The 17,403-nt window shown below is 42.3% G+C and overlaps 1 protein-coding gene across 9 annotated transcripts in view; it reads left to right on the top strand.

The window, feature by feature from the left end:
• The window catches only part of SGMS1 (sphingomyelin synthase 1), a 315,346-nt gene that overhangs the window by 2,003 nt on the left and 295,940 nt on the right, over window positions 1-17,403 (top strand). The gene's annotated exons all lie outside the window — the stretch shown is intronic.

Below are 17,403 nucleotides of genomic sequence, written 5' to 3'. Positions count from 1 at the left end.
ATATATAGCATGTTTTTGAATCTCTCCATCTCTGTGACCTGCTGGGTAGCAGGGGGCTGGCCACTGCCGCCATGCAGTTTAAGTAGTTATTCTGCAGAAAGTGATAGTGATATGTAAAGCAGTGAAGTGGCCTTTCCTTCCATTTCTGCTTCACAGAATAGAAATTTATGTTTTTAGTAAAATAATAAGATATATTTCTGCAATTCTTCGGTGATGATAGTGAGCTCTTTGAAATATCTGGAAACTTTTTAATAAAAGACATTAACTCCAGAGATGTATTAAATTGACATCAGAGGGACACGGTTATTAAACCAGTATCTTACTCATTGGAGGATTTCTAGCATCTTGCACGATGTCTTAGCACTCAATACATGCCTCTGCGGCTGAAATTTAAAAAATTCTTCATCACAGAAGAGTTTACCGGTATTCACCATGTTCATCAACTATTTTTAAGTCTGTATTAATACGGTTAGAATAAAATATATGCATCAATGCCTTTTCACATTGACATTTAAAGAATGTTTATGTTTTCATAAGACATGATTGCCTGTGTTGACCATAGACATTCAATTTTAGCTTGAAAACTTGATTCTTTTCCTTTTCTGGTTAAATTTATTAATTTTCAAACTTGTGGCAGATCCTGCATTTCAGCTGGAAAAATGGTGTGCTTTGTTAACGTATGTCATGAAAACCAAACGGATTCCTGACTCCTAAGTATAGCCATCAGTTTTGTTTGTTTTTCTTTTGAGACAGGGTTTTGTTCTCTCGCCCAGGATGGAGTGCAGTGGTACAATCTCGGCTCACTGCAGCCTTGAACTCTCCAGGCTCAGGTGATTCTCTTACCTCAGCCTCCCAAGTAACTGGGACTACAGGCACGCACCATCAAGCCCAGCTACTTTTTGTAGACATGGGTTTTGCCATGTTGCCCAGGCTGGTCCCAAACTCCTGGGCTCAAGTGATCCTACCGCCTTGGCCTCTCAAAGTGCTGGAATTACAGGTGTGCGCCACTGCACCTGGCAGAATTTTTTTTTTTTTTTTTTTTTAAAACTAAAAAGTGCTCCTGTTGCATGTCAAATGTGCTTTAACTTACAAAACTTCATTTTATACATAACATTTCAGGAAAACTCTGAAAAATACTGCTATAGAAAAGCTGAAAGAGTATTTTGGGAATAAAAGTTCTGGATTGTTTGCACACAGGGATCAATGCCCTTGTCTTTAGGAGGGAGGCATGAGTGTGCTGCCAGTTCATTCTGCCCTTTACCATCACTATCTGTTCCTTCCTCCAGTTGTTTAGGTATTTCTTCTTCCCCTAAAGATGTACTTTCTGGGCATGAGCTTGCTTTTTAGAGCAATCTTGTCAGAAGAATCTGTTGCATTTTCTCACACAAATTTTATCAGTGGTGATTTTTATTTTTTGATTGCCACATACACTTTCCAACCACTTCATATGGCAAACTATTCAGTGGCTCTTGGAAAGAGCTGTGGCCCTTGTGTCCTTGTGGGGGTATAACATGTTATAGATGGCTTTGCCTTTTTTGGATGGTAGCTATAACCATAACAGTCTCTTCTGGAAGAACTTTTATGACATCCTGGGCTTCAAGATTTTTGGCTTTCCTATTAAAGGCTTTTGGTCAGGAATATAAATGGCTATTTCTCCTCTCCAAGAGCATCCCTGTAAAGGTTGTTACCTCCATTAAGCTACCCAGTCACAAGAGGACCTTATTTTGGATCAGCCCACTTGGATGTGGGAGTTGGGAGGCAGCATTGGATGTTGGGGAGGAGAGAGTGAAGAAAGGGAGAGAAGGGTGGGCGGAGCCCCAGGAAGGTAGCTTGGTTTTATAACTGTGACTTCCGGGATTCAGTAAAGCTGCATTGAATGGTGATGATGAGTAAGTGTGGTTCAGGCTCCGCTGGAATGCTTTGCTGTTCTCCCAGTCCTCAATCTCCACAGATAAACACAACACACACATGCAGTCGCACACAGATCCACAGACACAGAGACTCACACAGACAGCAAAGAGAAAGACACGGAGAAACAGACACACTCTGCCAAAAGCCAAGAGCGCTAGTGTCATTTTAAACTAATATGTCAAAAGGAAAATCCAGGGCTCAGTAGCAGCTTTGATTTTGGGGACCTGAAATCACCCCAAGCTGCTATTGAGAAAGATTCCCTTCCACTCTCAGTGACAAGCTGATCTGCCCCCTTAATGATGTAAAGCCACGGGGACTTTAACTGAAGCAACCATTATAGGTAAATGCAGGTGAGTGGAGTTTTAGGGATTTACCTTTTAGACTCCTGGTGCTGAGAGCTGAGCTCACATTCCAGTTCTTGGCACAGGATCCTCACTGTGCAAAAAAGCCCCTTGCTTGTTCTATGTTTTTCTCCTTCATTCCCCTCCCACCCCACCCCACCCCACCCCACCCCAGGCCCCTCTCCCCCAGAGGAGCCTTCTCTCCCATGCAGGATATGTTCTTGTATATGTCTGTATCCTTGTTAAAGATGTTGAGTTTTTTTGTTTGTTTTTAGTTTACATAAGTGGTTCTATGCTATAGATTTCATTCTTTTTTTATTCAACGTTAGAGCTTTTATTATGGAAATTTGCAGGCATTCATAAAAGTCAAAAGAACCTTAACATTTTATTTGTGAGATCCCTGTTAGTGTAGGTTTATCTAGTGCATTGCCTTGACTGCTGCTTTGTAGGGCTGGTCTTTTGTGTGTCTCCTACTTTTACTTACCCATTTCCCTAATGGTGGATGCTTAACTCACCTCTACTCCTGCTACCACTAGCAAACATCCTGTATGCATTTTGTTTCTTTTTTTCTTTTCCTTTTTTGTTTTTTTTTTTCTGAGACAGTGTCTTGCTCTGTCACCCAGGCAGGTGTGCAGTGGCGCGATCTTGGCTCACTGCAGCCTCCGCCTCCTGGGCTTGAGAGATTCTCCTACCTCAGCCTCCTGAGTAGCTGGGTCTGTGTGCATTTTCTTAATGATCGGGTTGAGAATATCCCTAGGGTAGTGGTTCTCAAAGTATGGTCCACACCTGGCAGCATCGGCATCAACTGTGAACTGTTAGAAATGCAGATTCTTGGGTCCCAACATTCTAGACTTCCTGAATCAGAAACCCTAAACTGTGCTTCAGCATGCCCAGGCTGGAGATTCTGATACATGGGAAAGTTTGAGAACCACTGCTCTAAGGGTATATACTTAGGAGAGGGATGGCTGAGTAATGGTGTACAAACAATCTGTTTTTATTAAACACTGCTAAATTACTCTGCAGACTTGCTCAGCTGCTTTCTGCTCCACATCAGTGCACAAGGGTTCCTGATTCCCCATGTTCTTGCTCAAGTTTGTTATTAACCAGCTTTCTAGTTTTACCAATGTTTGGTGGCCATAAAGTGGGATCTCGTTTTTTTTTTTGTGAACTTATATGATTTCTTAGTGAATTTGAACTCTTTTAATATATTCGTCAGTGATTATAATTTATTTGACTAGCCATACTTGCTTTTCCTAATGTGTTGATTTGCAGACTTTTTTTGATATATTCTAGATGTTAATCCCATCCTGTCATCTGTTTATCAACTTTGTCAATGGTAACTTTGAGACATTTTTAGTTTTGATATAGCCACAATCCATTAATTTTTGCCTTAGGTTGCACTTTAAGAGTCTTAAGATGTTCTTCCTTACCCCAAGATTACGAAGATATTCTGTATTCTGTCAGCTTTCCAGTTTTACCTTTCACATTGAGAGCTTTATTCTCTTTGAGGTTCATCTTTGTATATGGGAAAACATAGGAATCTCACATTATTTTTTTCCTTTCCATTTTGTGAGATAGTTTTCCTAAATCATCTATTAAACAATGTATTCTTTCCTTCATATAGTTTTGTGGAGCCACTTTTATCATACCTCAGGTCCCCACATACACACATTAGTTTACTTTTTCAACTTTATTAGGAGTTATTAAGGCTGGGCATGGTGGTGCACGCCTATAATCCCAGCACTTTGGGAGGCTGAGGTGGGAGGATTGTTTGAGTCCAGGAGTTCAAGACCAGCCTGGGCAACATAGAAGGACCCTGTCTCTACTGTTGGGGTCTGCATGTTTCCTAAGCAGAGGAATTAACACACAAGACAACACAAGACAAGACAAACATGGCGGCCACCTTGAATGGCGAACTCTGCTTTATTTTATACAGTCGTTTGTGGAATGTTGCCAAGTCACAAGACACATTGTTGTTTTTCTGACCTTTCCCTGACTTTCTGGATTTTCAAGATGTTTACACATAAACAAGCCCCCAGGGTCTGCTGTTAGCAGCTGGCTCCTTTGTCCTCCCTGTTTGCAGGGAAGGAACGCCCTGCTTCTTTGCAAGAGCAGGACTTATCAGGAACGCCCTGCTTCGTTTGCAAGAGCAGGACTTACTGGGAACATCTCATTTGCGAGCAGGTAGTCCTCTACGCTCTACCAAAAAAAAAAAAAAAAAAAAAAAAAAATTAAGCCAGTGCCAGGCACAGTGGCTCACACCTGTAATCCCAGCATTTTGGGAGGCTGAGGCAGGTGGATTGCTTGAGCCCAGGAGTTCAAGAACAGCTTGGTCAATACCCTGTCTGAACAAAAAATACAAAAGTTAACCTGGCTAATTGGTGTAGTCCTACCTACTCGGGAGGCTGAGATAGGAGGATTGGATTGCTTGAGCTCAGGGGGCAGAGTTTGCAGTGAGCCCAGACTGCGTCACTGCACTCCATCCTGGGTGACAGAGTAAGACCCTCCCTGTCTCATAAATAAATAAATAAATAAATAAATAAATAAATAAAAATAAGAGTTGTAACTTATGTGTGTAAACTAAATCCGTTCAAAATGTACAGCTTGATTACTTTTGACAGATGTACATATCTGTGAAACCATCACAATGAAGATACAGAGCATTTTCATCACCCCAAAATTGCCCTCGCACCCCTTTGTAATCCATCCATCCCTTTGTCCCCAGACTTAAGCAACCACTGATATGCTGTCACTGTAGATTAGTTTGTGTTTTCTAGAATTTTATGTAAATGGACCATACAGTATAGTACCATTTTGTGTCTGGCTCCTTTCATTCAACATATTGATTTTTAAAAATCTTTTAAAATTATGATAACATACACATAGCATAAAATATATCATGTAACCATTTTAAGTGTATAATTCAGTGGCATTAAGTACATTTACACTGTTGTCACCACTATGCATTTCCAGAACATTTTTTATTACCCAAAACTGAAACTGTCCCCATTACATGCAACATACTGATACCAGTCATCTGTCTGTTTCTGTGCCCATGCCCACATTTTGTTTATTATAGCTTTGCAGTGTGTTTTATATGGCAGAGTGAGCCCCTACTTTTCTTTAGACTTTGACTTGGTTATCTGTGGATCTTTATACTTCCATATGCTTTTGGAATGCTTATTAAGTTCTCAACAAACTTAGGAAAGTATGATGGGCATTGCATTGAATATATAATATGATTTTTCTGTCTAATATTGTAAAAGTTTCTGTCTTACTGTAATTCTATCCATGAACATGGTCATCAATTCATCTTTTTAAAATGCCTTTTTAATAGAATTTCAAATTTTCTCTGTTATGATAACATTTTTTATAAAGGTTGCTTTGAGGACAATTTGAATCTTGGCACCTCAGTCCCCACATTAGAGGGAGGCTAATAGGGGTTTTTGGGACAGATCTTTTAAAACCTTCCTTCATTCATCAACCTGTAATGGCATTGGTGAAATTACTCACCACTGGTAGGCCCAGGTTCCTCTTTCCTGTAACTGGGATAATAACATCCCCCTTATGGAGGCTGCTGAAGGGTTTAAAAGATAATGTAGGAGATACTTGGAGTACAGATCTTGAAACAGAGTTATTGCTTAGGTTATGTTGGTGGAATATCTCCCCTAATGCTGGTTTTGAATAGCATAAACTGGCTGTGTATGGTAGTTCACACCTGTAGTCCCAACACTTTGGGAGGCCGAGGTGGGAGGATCGCTTGAGCCCAGAAGTTTGAGGCCAGTCTGGGCAACACGGTGAGTCCCTGTCTTTACTAAATAAATAAATAAATAAATAAATAAATAAATAAATAAAGTTAGTCAGTTGTGGTGGTGTGCACCTGTAGTCCCAGCTACTTGGGGCGGGGGAGGGGGGCGCTGATATGGGAGGCTCATTTGATCCTGGAGGTTGAGGCTGTGATGAGCTATGACCACGCCACTGTACTCTAGCCTGAACAACAGAGCACGACCCTGTTTCAAAAAGTAAATAAAATAAATCTCATAAACTTAATACTTTTATCTGTTTTTAAGGGTTGATAATAAAGAAGAGCCAGAAAAGCAAAGTAAATTAGCCAGCCAGTGAAAGTGTAATGCTAAGTCTACATTTGCAAGCCTATGTTTCTGCCTAGTTTTGTTGGGTTTCACAAAAAGTATGGGTACTTCCAAAGAATTTTACAGTCGAGTGGGGAAGAAAAGGCTAATATACAAGAAACAATTAGGGAACTCTATGTGACAGATGGTATATAATTAGGGGTGAAGTGGTGCAGTGCCAGGGGAGTTACGAGAGGAGAGAAATCCTGCTCTGAAGTTTTGATTTGGCTTGGGTGGAACTAGTTTGGGGAGGGGGGAGAAGGGGCTGGAGAAACCAAGTAGAATTATCATTTCTGTTGGAGGCCTTGAGGGCCCAGTATTGACTCTCATGACAGTGGATATTGTGCCCAAACATAAGTATCTCAAAATCAGTGCTGTGGAATTAGTGATAAATAGTTAGAAGATGCCTAGATAAGCAATAGCTCTGTCTTACAGTACAGTCGTGAAGAGCACTGACCCTGGAGCCTGGGTTTGGATCTCAGCCTCATCATGTAGAAGCTGTAGGACCTTAGGCAGATTATGCAAACCTTCTGTGCCTCAGTTTCCCCAGCTCTCTGGTAGGTGTCATAACAGCAGCCATCTTATAGGGTTGTTGTGGGGACTATATTAAGTTAACATTTATAAGGTACTGAGTGCCTGGCATGGTAACCACAACGTAAATGTTAGCTGTTATTATGACAACTTTTGTTAATGTTCGTCACATTCCTCCTGTACCTCTCTTGAGGTGTGTGAGGCTTTATGCCCCAGAATTGGTTGGCTTTTTCCGGAAAGACCTGGTTGGAGGCTGTACAGATTTATAGAATGGGCTTTTTCCACATGTGGGCAGGCGTTCAGGGTGCTCAGGTTGCAGACTGAGCAAGTAAATGCTGAAAGGACAGTGGAGCCAGGTGCATTCTCTGCCATTCCTGGATGTTCTCACTCAGGGCTCTGGAATTGAGTGGGGAGAAAAAATCAGGTGGTAAGCATTCAGGAAGCAGATTTTATTTTGCTGTATTCCTAGTTCTGATTAGACCTTTTGGCAGAGATGTCGGAATCACAGGGATTCACACGTGTTGATGGCTCACTGCATGCCAGACACTTTCTAAGTCCTTGACCCAATGAAATGGATATTGTCATTATCCCTTTTTTGAAGACGAAGAGAGTGGGGCAGAAGTAATTTGCCCAAGAAAGTAGGAAAAAGAATGCCCTGGAGTTTAGTGTTTGGGGCCTTTCCCAGGTGGCAGAAATAACAGAAGTAGGTACTGTTGATGGAGAGCCAGTACCTTTACGTAAAGCATTGTAATACACAGGATAGCCCAGCAGGGCATTCCCATGACCTCAGATATTTATCAGGCGAAGCCATTGGCTCTCAGATTTCAACGTGTATCAGAATCACTTGAAGGCTGCTTACAACGCCCAGGGCTGGGCCCCATCTCTGCCAGAGTTTGTGAGGCAAAGAGCTTGGGGCAGGTGGCAGTGGGCAGTTGACATGTCTAATGCGTTCCTGGATGCTGTGATGCTGCTGGTCTGGGGACCACTCTTTGAAAACCACTGCCATCAGCAGTGCCCGCGTCAGCGAGGAGCCAGCTGCTCCTACTTCTAGTTACAGTCAGGTGGGATGATTTCAGATTTAGACATTGGAAGTGCTTTCCGCCTCATGAAATAAAAACTGAACTCATGTGGTCCTGTTTATCTAGGACAGCAGAGGGGTGTCTGAGCCAGTCCAGAGCAGAAACTTGCTTTTCCTGCTCGCCAGTGTTTCTGGCATGGCTCAGGAGAGATGATCCCAAGGTGGAGAGAGAACTTGGAAATATAAGTCAACACTTATTAGAAGCTTGGAGTGCCATCAGTGCATCTTATCTTAGGAAGATGGTCCCATTTATTTTTATTTTGTTATCTTTCATTCCCCCTCCCATTGGCAAAAAAAAAAAAAAAAAAAAAGGACTTCCTATTCACTACTTATCCCCATGGGGGAATTTAGGAACAGACAAATTAAAAGTGTATTGAGATACATAGCTTGACAGTGGAGAGGCAGAAGATAATCTTATTTGACTAGTTTAATTATAGTAGAAAACCGTGTTTATAGGAAAAAAAGAGCTTTGTGCAGCTCTCCTCCAGCTGCTGCGGAGGTCACATAGCTACAATGTGTACTAAGCTTAGTAGAGCACCTACACACACTAAGCTCTCAAGAAGTATGAATAGTTATTCTTACAGCTGAAGTTTTCTGTCTTGCAATCCAGGCTATATTTTTCCTATTTGAAAAATGTTACATATATAAAACCTTGGGACAAAAACCTTTTAGAATTTAAATATTTTGTAGGAACTCAGGATTTAGAAAGAACTCAGAGGTGAACAGTACAAGTAAGTTGTATTTGGGAAGAAACACTGGTTTAGATTTTTCTCTGTGTTAGTTATCAGGACTCTCCCATGGCCCTGTGAGCCTGTAACAGCTTGTTTGCTTGGTGAGGGAATGTGGCAGGGTAGAGAGGGTCGGGGGATTGCCAGGGGCTGACTGAAGAGGCTAGAGAGGGCTGTTCAGGTGTGGAGACACTCTCCAGTCTGGTCTTTTTATAACAGACGGCCGACAGTGGCAGTAAATATGTGTTGAGAGTCCCCTATGGGCCAGTTCCCTGATGAGCCTTGAGATACAGAGATGAGTGCGATGGGGTCTGGGTCTTTGAGGGATTAGTGGCGAGACAGACATGTCCACAGATGATGTCATCACCAAGTAGTGAGTACAGTATCAAAGCTGCACACCTAGCGTCCCTGGGTCAGGGGTGGGATGACTAGACAGTGGTCACCTGCCCAGGTTCCCTGTGACAGCAGAGTGCAAGAAGGGAATCCATACCATAAGGCAGTGTAGATGGAGCCAGAAGTGGCATTGTTTGGTTTTTCTTTTCTTTTGTTTTAGGGTTGAAAGCCACATGAGGTTTGCATTTTTAGTGACATCATCCTGACAGCAGAGACAAGCCTAGGAGGATGTGTGCTATAAGTGGTCGGCCCCCAAAGGGAGAATCAGGGCTGGGACTGCACTTCAAAACGACCTGGGGAGTTACAAGAGTACTTGACAGTTTACATTTTTTTTTTTTTTTCAAAAACGTGGCTATGAGGTCAGGAATTTGAGACCAGCCTGGCCAACATGGTGAAACCCTATCTCTACTAAAAATACAAAAATTAGCCTGGCATGGTGGTACACGCCTGTAATCCTAGCTACTCAGGAGACTGAGGCAGGAGAATTGCTTGAACCCGGGAGGCAGGGGCTGCAGTGAGCCGCGATCAAGCCACTGCACTCCAGCCTGGGCAGCAGAGCGAGGCTCTGTCTCAGAACAATAACAAACAACACAGTGGCTAAATGTTAGCTACCTGCTAGGAACGTAAAATCTGAAGAAGATTAATGACTTTCTGTCTTTAAGATAAATCAGCTTTTAAAAGAAAGAGTCTATTAAAAACAAAGTCTTATTTTATTTTCCTTGAATTTTTGGCTAAGTGTGAAATTCTCCTTCATTTGTGTTTTCAGTGGTTCCAGTTTCTTCTTTTCTCTCCCCTCCGCTCCTCCTTTTCTCCAGCTGCTTATTATCCATTAACAAAAGAAGCTGATTTCAGCATCACCTTCTCCAGTCCTATTTAATTTCGTGTCCAGACCACTTTATAGAAATAGCAATAAGCTGTTTGCATTTCCCAGGTTGTAATGGATATTCCTTCTGGCAGGCGGTCTCCATTAAGGGAGCAAAATGTGGATGTTCAGTCTTTTAAAAGTTTCATGCAGGTGTACTATGTGAATCCATGAAGACAGGGGATGTTATAAAAAATCTCAGGTTAAGGGGTGGAGGATCCTCAGCTAAGCTTGGCAGGTGGAAATGCTTAAATTTGGAGGGGAGTTCCCAACAGTCACAGATGGAGATGGAGGGATTGAAGAAAAAAGCCCTGGGGCAGGGTGGTAGAGAACAAACCTCAAGAAAACTATCCCCTAAGGAAGTGGTGGGGAGGGTTAGCTGAAGTGATACTCACCCCACTGGCAGGAGGTGGGTGAAAGCAGCAGAGGCAGGAGAAATCAGGACGGAGAGGGACATAGAGTGGGAAGGCAGGCTTTGCCCACAGCTTCTTTCCCCCTAACAGACACAGGCTGACAGTTTAGGCAGGAGTTGGAGAAGGCGATGGGGGTGCCAGTGTGTCTGAGACCAACAGAGAAGAGGAATGTTTTACTCCTGAAGAAACCAGGAGGGGAGAGGGAAGGGTGGAGGAAAGGCAGGGGGCAGCGGCAGGGATGAAGGTGCACAGGCAGGTGGAGGATGACTGGAAAGCAGAGATGTTTGGGATGCTGGAGAAAAGGCCATGGGACCAGAAGAGGATTGTGAAAGAAACAGTCTGTATAGAGGACCCATGGCCTTCAGCCCAAGCCAGACTGTCCTGGTCATCTGAGACAGAGGCAGAGCAGGTGAGGGCAGTGAGGAAACATGCTGCTGGCTGTCCAGGCACACTGGTGAGGTAGTAAAGCACTTTCTGAGCCATTTGTAAGATGGCAGGATATCCAGGGTCTTCTGGATAACAGGAACTGGGAAGGCAAGGTCCCAGGGGCTCTGATTTTGAAAGCCAACTGAGGAGTGACAAAGAACAGTGGGCTTGGGTTTAAATCCTTTTGGGGCAGTGGCTTCCTCATGTGAAATGGAAATAATAACCACTATGTCACAAGTGTCACGGTGTGAAGACCCTTGGCATGTGTCTACAGTAGTACAGGGTTGCATTCTGCAGTTGTTGAGGTGGCCTTGGGATGTGGCAGCAGAGGGTGACCCTGAGATTTCCTCTAAGAGAGAGTATGTGTTGATTCCCTTTCCTCTCCTGGGTGGCGTGTTGACCATTCATTTGACTAGATGGACCATAAGTGAGATGGGCTATTGCACAGGCACTATCTGTACCCAGTTTTCTGACCATATGTTGTCGAGATTTTCACCATGTGGACTGCGTAGTCCCTTCCTCTGTGTTTCTACCTGGTCTTATCCCAGACCTGTCCCTATTGTTCCCCTGGCTATTAGTTCACTCTACACACCCCCAGACCCAAGTACACAGAATGTCCCCTGTATGCCATTGCTTTTTGTGGAAGCCTTTGTAGACGGCCTGCATCTCTAGCCTGAGCCTTCAGAATCATGGAGACTGGCAGCTTCGACTTTGGATGAGGCCAGGATATAGGTGCGAACAAAGCAAAGTCTCAGCCTGTGTGGAGTTTTCTTGGTAAGGGTCAGACCGACAATAATCAAATAAGCAAATATGTAGCATGTCAGGTGGTCGGGAGGCAAAACCTCCCCTGTGCCTCGGAATGTCTCTGCCACCTGTTCACAAGGTTGGTAATTTGACATTTGCTTTACTGCGGTGGTCCATGTAGTGACACCTGAGTGACTTTGAAAGGCTCTACAGAGTTCCAAGCAGTTGGCTGGGCAGTGTTCCAGGTTTCCATAGGGCCCTCAGCATAGCTGGCTTTCCCTCTCCCTTTGATTTTAGAAACAGGCAGGATCGTGAGAACGCTCTCCGGAGTTTCTCAAGCCTCATTTTGCTCATTCATTTCAGAAAGGCCCTATCCGTGTTCCACAGGTTCTTACTGGGGGGTCTCCGGATGGGTTTCCTGAAACCACCATGTATTTAAGTGTAGTTTAGGGGACATTGCATCTAAGACTCTCATTAAATTCTCCAGGAAGGTGTTTAAAAGACCCGTTTTTTATGAAAGTGGATAAAAAGTGAAAATTATGCCATGGAGAGTTCCTTTGTGTTTCCATCTTTCTCTTTTTAGAGGAACTAATGAGAAGTGACTAGGTAAAAGGGGGTGAGGCAGACACACACTGACAGCCTTGTTGTAGTTCTGTGCGGCTTGACATTTCTGTGTCTTATGACTGGGACAGGAAACAAAATGATACCGCTGGCATTATTGGAAGACCATTTGACTTAGTGGAAGCAAAGGCGGGGAGGTGCGTATGATGCTACAATTTGTTTCTGTCTTCCACTGAGCGAGAAGAGGAGGTTGAGCCATTGGGAGGAGCACAGAGGCCCCTAGGCCCCTTGGAGCAGGTGCTGCTTCTCAGATTTCTGTGTCTGATGGGTCCTGAAAATAGGCCTGGAGCTTTGGCTGCTGATGCCAAAGGCACCTGTTTTAGGAGATTGCTCTGCTTGAGAAGTCCATAGTAGCTTACCTAAATAGTAAAGCTCATGACTACTGCCTTCAAGATAAGGGTCTAGAGGGTAGCTTTGGAGAGTGAGAGTGTAGATACTCACACACTCTTTGACCCAGCAATTCTCCTTTTAGGGGCTTATTTTAAGAAATAATCAAGGTCATTATTCATCCCAGAGCTCTTTATCATAGTGAAAAGTTGGAAACATAGTATTAAAATATAGGAGATTGGTTAAACAAATTATGTATATCCACACAATGGAATACTAGGTAACTCTTAAAAATAATATCTGGGAGAATAATCATAAAGTTGTTCGGAAAGCATTGTTATGTGCAGAAAGGTATGTAATGCTTTTGTAAAAAAATAAACTATTGAGAAGGTACTGGTTGGGGCCCTACTATGAGCCAGGTACCCTGCGGAGTACTGGTGACACAGTGATGAATTAGGCAGCTATGTCCTCAACAGGTCTTAGTCTACCAAGGCAAGAGTCAGGTCATACTGACTCTCTCATTGAAAAATTCTGTGAATAATCCTTGGGTTCTGCAACCACAGATTCAATCACATAGACTGAAAATATTTGAGGAAAAAACCAAAAAATAACAATACAATAAAAAAATACTCCAGGCATAGTAGCTCATGCCTGTAATCCCAGCACTTTGGGAGGCTGAGGCGGGCGGATCACTTGAGTCTGAGAGCTTGAGACCAGCCTAGACAATGTGGCAAAATCCTGTCTCTACAAAAATTAGATGTGGTGGTATACACCTATAGTCCCAGCTACCAGGGAGGCTAAGGTGGGAGGACTGCTTGAGCCTAGGAGGTTGAGGCTTCAGTGAGCGGAGGTTGTGCCACTGTACTCCAGCCTGGGCAACAGAGTGAGACTCTGTCAAAAAACAAACAAACAAACAAAAACCAAAAAAATTATAACAACGATTTACACAGCATTTACATTGTATTATGTATTATACTTGATCTAGAGATGACTTAAAGGATACAGGAGGATTTGTGTAGGTTATATGCAAATATCATGCTATCTTATATGATGGACTTGAGCATCCACATAATTTGGTGTCCCTGGGGGTCCTGGAACCAATCTCCTGTGTTACTGAGGGGTGACTGTATTCATAGGAAGACTTCAAGAAGAATGTCTCCTTCACAGGCAATTTTGCCACCTGTATAGTCATATCAGGTGTGTTTCTCTGTACTTGTTATTAGGCTACATCTTTGACTTGAAGTTACTGATTTTTAAAAAAGCTTAAAGTAAGTAATTAAGATGTCGTACTGTTGAAATTTCTATGGTTATACTATCTTCCTTGAAACCCTCCTTTCTCTCCCAGCACTGTGGGAGGCTGTGAGGTGTAAGGGTGTGGTGGCTTCAGCACAGTGTTTGAGGAGTGGGCACTGAGTGACGTTCCCTGGAATCTTGTGAGCCTGTGCTGATGCTCAAGGCTGCTCTGCACTAGCCTTTTAGCCAGGGTGAGTTTTCTTTCAAGGACAACTTTTCTTTTTCTTATTTCTCCTCCTCCTTTCCTTCTCTTACCCTTTTCCTTCTCTTTCCCCTCTTGCTCTTCCTCCTTTATTTAGAAAATGTATAAGTTAAAATAATATTAATAACCCTATTACCCATAGATAACCACTGTTATCATTTTGGTGTATATCCCTCTGATTTATTTTCTATAAATATTGGATGTGTACCAAACGAACATTTTGACCAAATGCTGAAAGATGGAATGCTGAAGGGAATAGTATTGCCAAAGCTAAATCTCGCTGTTCTAGAATGAACTTCTGGGATACAAGTACAAGTTTGACATTTTATAAACATTATTACAATTTTGTTATTAAGATTATCATAGTCAGAATTTGGCATTGTGGTACAGGGACTTAATTTTTTAGCATATACGATCAGTTCAGTGAACGTCTGCGATACTGGGTGGATGTTGACTTGGATCTGAGTTGGAGGAGGGAGGAGCAAGGACTTTATTTATTTGTTTAGTTTGTTTTTGTATTATTATTTTTGCTGGCTTTGTCCATATAATACAATATGAGTGGTAGTTTGTTTCCAACTTATTAATCTTTTGTCATATAACTGACTTGTCTTCTCTCTGACTCCTGGACCTGAAGATTTTCTTGGCAATGATGATGTGGTTTCATTTTAGTGCTTCCCCTCACCCCAGCTTTGTGCACTGTTTGAAGGAGAATATATCTGGATAATCTCAGAAGCAGAAGTGAAATTGTTGTCCTTCTACAAAATTTTCCCTGATATTTTTGTACTCACTTGCTGCTTCACACAACCAGTTGAGAGAAAAATGCATCCTTAAGCTTTGGCTCTAAAAGTGTGGCTGTGGAGCAATGAAATTGACTTTCAAGATAACAGAGCTGTTTTGGAATCTCCATCTGCATCTTAGCTTTCACTGCCTGCACACTAATCTCAGTGTCTTCCCTGGAGAAGAATGACAGAAGAATCTTTGCAGAGGCAACATGTGACAAATGTTCTCCCTCTCAAGGCACCCTCAGTTTTCAACAATTGACTCCTTTCCCTGCAAGCAGCCATTGGCTGTTAGTATGCATGCTCTTTGATATTGTTATTAGACATGCCATGTCAATGCTGTTATCCACAAAGTACAACGCTAGGCCAGGTGCAGTGGCTCACACGTGTAATCCTAGCACTTTGGGAGGCTGAGGTGGATGGATCGTTTGAGCCCAGGAGTTTGAGCCCAGCCTTGACAAGATAGTGGAACCCCATCTCTACAAAAAAAAAAAAAAAAAAAAAAAAATTAACTGAGTGTGGTGGTGTGCATCTATAGTCCCAGCTACTTGGGAGGCTGAGGTGGGAGGATCGCCTAAGCCCAAGAAGTTGAGACTGCAGCAAGCTGTGATTATGGCACTGCACTTCAGCCTGAGTGATGGAGTGAGACCCTGTCAAAAAAAAAAAAAAAAAAAAAAAAAAAAACCAAAAACAACCAACCAAAAAGAAAGCACAATGCTAGAGCTGAGCTTTGTTATGGAATAACCAGTCATTCCATCTTTGAACATCTTTGCTAAGTACATGACAAAATCTTGAGTGTCATATAGTTTGCTGATGGATGGAGGAAATTCTAGGATATATCTCGAATGTTCACCAACATTTGAAAATGAGTCTTTGGATACTAACAGCAAATATTCAAATAATATGCCTTGTTCATATCACTGATGTCATGCTGTTGTGATGATGTTTAATTACACGGTGATGCAATCATTGATCATACAGCAGTTCAAGGATGCCAGAAGTGACATTTGAGGAATGCTTCCTGCTCTTTAGCTTTCCAGACTGAGATTGAAGGTCAGATTTTCGCCAAATGTGGAAGCTTAAGACAACTTTGTTAGATTCTTAAATATACATAGAAATGTATGTTGTATTTATATAGTTTTAAAATATTTCTACTATTCCAAATCTATACTTTAAACAAGTACAAACATCTTATAGTAAAATATACACACACAAAATGTATCATTTTAACAATTTTTGAGTATACAGTTCAGTGGCATTAAGTACCTTCAAATTGTTGTGCAGCCAGCTCCACCATCCATTTCCAGAATGACTTCCTCATCCCGAGCTGAAACTCTGTACCCACAAAACAATCATTCCCATTCTTTCTTACCCCCAGCCCCTGGAAAACCACTGTTCTACTTTCTATATGTGCGAATTTGACTATGTACCTCATATAAGTGGAACTGTTTAGCATTTGGCTTGATTTACTTAGCGTAATGTTTTCGGAGTTCACACATATTGTAGCATGTGTCAGAATTTCCTTCCTTTTTAATATTCCATGGTGTGGATATACCACATTTTGTTTATCCATTCATCTGTCAGTGGACACTTGGGTTACTTCTGTCTTTTGCTGTTGTGGCTAATGCTGCTGTGAACATAGGTGTACAAATACTTGTTCAAGTCAAACATCTTTCAAGAGACTCTTGTTTTAAAAAAGAAAATAAGGTGCCTCTTAAAGTATGTTCCTTGTCATGAATGTAGAGAGTGGAACAATAGATAATGGAGACTCAGAAGGGTGAGGGGGTTGAAGTGGGGAGGATGAGGAGAAATTGGTTAATGAGTATGATGTATATTGTTTGAGTGATGGATGCCCTGAAAGCCCTGACCTGACCACTATGCAATCTATGCATGTAACAAAATTGCACATGTACACCATAAATTTGTATAAATAAAAAGGAAAATAAAAATATGTGCCTTCTTGTGATCAGTTTTATTAGAGGGTACCTTATCACAGTGTGGTCAAGGAAATGCTGCCTTTACAGTTATAAACACACCCACCACTTTGAACAGTGTTTAGCTGAAGGCATTAGTACTGCCTGAGGTCAAGAGTGTGGTTTCACAATACTTCAGAGCAGTCTCACCAGCAAACTTGGCAGCAACCTTGAGCAAGGCCTGTCAGGGTTGTTGGAAAACAGCCTGGTGTTTTCATATCTTTTGCTCTGATAGCTCTTACTTGTCAGTACCTTAGGAGGGAAAATCTGGCAGTAGTGTTTGGTTCCTTAGTTTGGTCTGAGCTGGTTAAATGCTCACTGGATATGCAGATATGATTTATTTCAGCGGTATGCTTCTCTGTGAGCCTGTCTCACTGTGGCAGCTCTGGAATTTCTGTTTATGGATGACATTCTGTTTGGAAGCGGGACTGAGATTCTGAGCTACAGGCTGTGTTTGCACAGCAAGCTCCCTTGATTTTAATTTGTATTTTTTTCCAAATCTGGGTGGTAGGGGAGGCCCAATGGAGAATATAGAGCAGCACGCTCTTCCCTGACTCCATGCAGGGGCCCAGGGGTTTTGTGGTGCCTGGGCATCTTGCAGCGACATGTTTGTAGGTGCTTCTTTTGTGGAGATGTAGGAAATTGAAATTA

The sequence above is a fragment of the Chlorocebus sabaeus genome, chromosome 9, assembly GCF_047675955.1.
Source record: "Chlorocebus sabaeus isolate Y175 chromosome 9, mChlSab1.0.hap1, whole genome shotgun sequence".
In the NCBI taxonomy this organism is placed as follows: Eukaryota; Metazoa; Chordata; class Mammalia; order Primates; family Cercopithecidae; genus Chlorocebus; species Chlorocebus sabaeus.
Note: the sequence above shows the minus strand (reverse complement) of the source record. Positions and strands in the feature narration are given on the sequence as shown.